Source organism: Rattus norvegicus, chromosome 5, assembly GCF_021556685.1.
Source record: "Rattus norvegicus strain SHRSP/BbbUtx chromosome 5, alternate assembly SHRSP_T2T, whole genome shotgun sequence".
In the NCBI taxonomy this organism is placed as follows: Eukaryota; Metazoa; Chordata; class Mammalia; order Rodentia; family Muridae; genus Rattus; species Rattus norvegicus.
This window is the reverse complement of record NC_141538.1, coordinates 146,962,886-146,966,686: the sequence shown is the minus strand read 5'-3', so window position 1 is coordinate 146,966,686 and position 3,801 is coordinate 146,962,886.

Sequence of the window (3,801 nt, the reverse complement as noted above, 5' to 3'; positions counted from 1 at the left end):
GATTGCCCACTTTTTCACTATGTGGCATTGGTATGTTAGTTTGTACCTCAGTTTCCTGTTCTGTAAAATGGAATCACCCCCTCCCCCAGGATTTTGTGAGCATTAAATGCGTTAATACGATTGAAGGAATAAGAAACCCAACCAGTTTATCACACACGTGTTCAATAGGAGTTTATTATTACAGGACTGGATTAATAATCCATATTCAATGATTAATAATCCATACTGTTCTTGACGAGGACCTGAGTTTGTAATCTAGCACTCACTTTGGGGCAGGTGCTCACAACCACCTCTAACTCCAGCTAGGGGGATTCTGACGCCCTCTTGTGGCCTCAGAGTATACTGGCACTCATGTGCACATACCAACACATATACATAATTAAAAAAAGAGAAGCTTTAAAAAAAAAACAAGGTTAAAACAATGTTTCATATTACTACACGTGTATCATGTACAAGCAAATACACATATGTTGGGAACACGTGCTCTGGAAGTGTGCTTTACAGCCAGGAGTACTTGATTCCGTGAGTGAGTTTAGAGATGGGGTCTGATGTCTTCATCCGCGGAGCCTAGTCCTGCCAGCTGAACAGATTCACATTGACAAATGCACGGAGTGCCGCCAAACCAGACAGAACCCAAGGCTGGTTCTGGCCGTGTTTGGCCTCATTGGGATTTTTTTTTTTTAATTTCCACTTCTGTGTTAAAAGGCCAGGTTTTAATTAGACAAAGGCAAAGAGACGCCTTGTTACAATTCCAGGCTGGATTTAGGGTGAGGCGCGCCCTCTTGTGGCATAAGCGTGTATTTCTCTTTCTGTGCACCACCTCCGTTTCTCCGTTTAGGCTAGACCCCGGCTAGTGTGAAGGTCTCACTGGACCCTGCAAATTTGTCTTTCCACCTTCAGACAAACACTCTCTCCTATACACTTAGCCCACTCAGCCCTCCTTACTGTGTCAAGAAACTTCTGGGGTTTTAGCGTTTCAGATTCCAATCTCAGTACTTACTGTGTATATGATTTTGAGCAAGCTAATTTATATCTCTAAGCTGCCATCCCTTTTATAAACTGGGGTAACAGTTCCAACTTCATAGAGCTTCGGGGACAGTTGAACAAGGTGTGCTAAGGTAACCTGTTAATGCCAGCATATTACATATGCTAAGTAAATCACACGATATAGTAAGATATGTCACAATCTGGGTGGCAGTGTGCACTCAGGAGGCAGAGGCAGGTGGATCTGTGAGTTTGAGGCTAGTCTGGTCTACAGAGTGAGTTCCAGGAGAGCCAGGGCTACACAGAGAAATCCTATCCCAAGCAAGCAAACAAACAAATAAAACAAAACAAAAAAGTTAGAATATAATTTCTAGTTAAGGAATTTGAAATGAGTTACTTAATGTAAGATGTAGAATCCCCCCAAATGTAACACTAGCTGATATAGTGAGTCCTTTCCCAAGTCTAGCTACTGTCAAATTTGCTCGTTTCGGAGCTCTCAATAAAAATAATAACCAGCAATCATTCAACTTTGTGGGTGCTAGGAGGGAGACAAGCTCTTCACACACTTTGCATATTTTTTTTCCCAACAACACTCAGAGGAAGATTTCACTATTATTACTCCCATTCTCCAGGCGAGGAAACTGAGGCCTTAGCACTTTAGGGGAGTGTCTTAGTTTGGGATTTCCACTGCTACGAAGAGACATTATGGCCAAGGCAACTCTTAGAAAGGATGACATTTAACTGGGGCTGGCTTACAGGTTCAGAGGTTCAGTCCATTATCATAATGGCTGGAAGCATGGCAGCGTCCAGGCAGGCATGGCCTTGGAGGTTCTGGGAGTTCTGAAGGCGAACAGAAGACTGTCTTCCAGGCATCTAGGAGGAGAGTCTCAAAGCCCACTCCCACAGTGACACATTTCCTCCAAGACCACACCTACTCCAACAAGGCCACACCTCCTAATAGTGCTGCTCCCTGTGCGAGCATTTTCAAACCAGCACAGGGAGATAGTTCAGTCGATGAGGCGCCTGGCACATGATCAGTGAGGGTCTCAGCTCAGGTCCTCAGCATCCACATCAAAGCTAGGAGAGTCAGTGCCAGAGGCAACACCTGTACTAGAAGGTGGGACGGGGAGGCAGAGACAGGCAGATTCCCAGAGCTCCTGGGTTAGCTGACCTAGCTGGATCCTTTAGTTCACCGAGTGACCCTGCCTCTAAAAAACAGGGTGAAGAAGGCTCCATGACCTCGGGCCTCTACAAGCATGTGCACCTGCATGCAGAGTGCACTTATGCCCACAAACATGTGTACAAAAGAGGCTTCTGCACTTTGCTGGAGGTTTTGCAGCTGGGGAGTGTCAAGGCATGCATCCCGCATTAAAAGGTAAGTGGCTTGACTTCATGTTTTACCTACAGAATACCCTGAGATGTAGGTTTTGTTCTGTCACCTAAAATATACAGCTGAAGGGGCTGGGGATTTAGCTCAGTGGTAGAGCGCTTACCTAGGAAGCGCAAGGCCCTGGGTTCGGTCCCCAGCTCCGAAAAAAAGAACCAAAAAAAAAAATATACAGCTGAAAAGAAAATAAAGTTTTTCTTTTAATTCAAGGACATACAGATAGGATGTATCAGAGTTGGGGTTTGGATCTATGGCTGAGCAAAACCCACATTCCCAACTTCCTATTAGATTGCTCATGCCTCAATAGTATTTACAGTGGTTATCTTAGGGTTACTATTGCTATGACGAAATGCAGTGACCAAAGCAACTTGGGGGAAGAAAGGGTTTATTTGGCTAACACTTCCTCACTGTAGTCTGTCACTGAAGGAAGTCAGGACAGGAACTCAAACAAGGCAGGAACCTGAAGGCAGGAGCTGATGCAGGGGAGCTGATGCAGGGGCCATGGAGGGACACTGTTTATTGGCTCGTTCTGCCTGTTTTCCTATAGAACTGAGGACCACCAGCCCAGGGTTGGCCCCGCCCAGAATTGCTTGAGCCCTCCCCGATCAATCACTAAGAAAAAGTCGGACAAGTTTGCTCACAGCCCATTTTCTGAAGGCATTTTCTCAACTGAAGCTCCCTTTTCTCTGATGACTCTAGCTTGTGTCAGGTTCGCATAAAACTAGCAAGGACAGTGGAACAGAGCAACCAAGTATTATATTAAAATTATTCAGCAACAGGGATTAACGGGTTTCCAGCACCCACAACGATTCAAGCTCTATACAAACTTATTTACATAAAAATGGCTAGTACCTGCTATCCATTGTTGGATCCTGGATCTGAGTTAACAGTTCTAGGTCTGTTGTCTCACTGATGCTTCACATAAACCTGCCACATGAATGCTATTTTTATTTTTCAATTGAGGAGGTGAGGTATAGAACTCTTCCAAATCATTCAACTAAGTTGTGATTTGGAAATTGTAGTTACAACAGATGGTCACTGTAGTCATCCTCTTTCCCCCTTTTTTTTTTTTTTTTTTTTTTTTTTACTTTTCTTTCCCTACTCTTCCCAGCTCTACTCAAGGCTCCACGCGCGTCTTCATTGGGCCCCGACCTCACACCCTCTAGTCTAGATTCCACCCACTAGGCGGTACCGTCGCTGAAGAACCAATGTTAAGAGTCGGAATAGTACCGAGCTACACCCACCAGGCGTTGACCCTGCAAGATTTGTTCCGGTACAGAGCTCCTGAGAAGATAGTGCACTCATTGGCTGACGTCATCTGAAAGGCGGTCGATAGGGGAGTTGCCCACCGGTGCTCGCGCGATGCCTTTTGGGAGTTGTGGTCTTAGAGGCCGGGTTCCCGGGCTGGCGGCGCCAGGACTCTGCGTCCC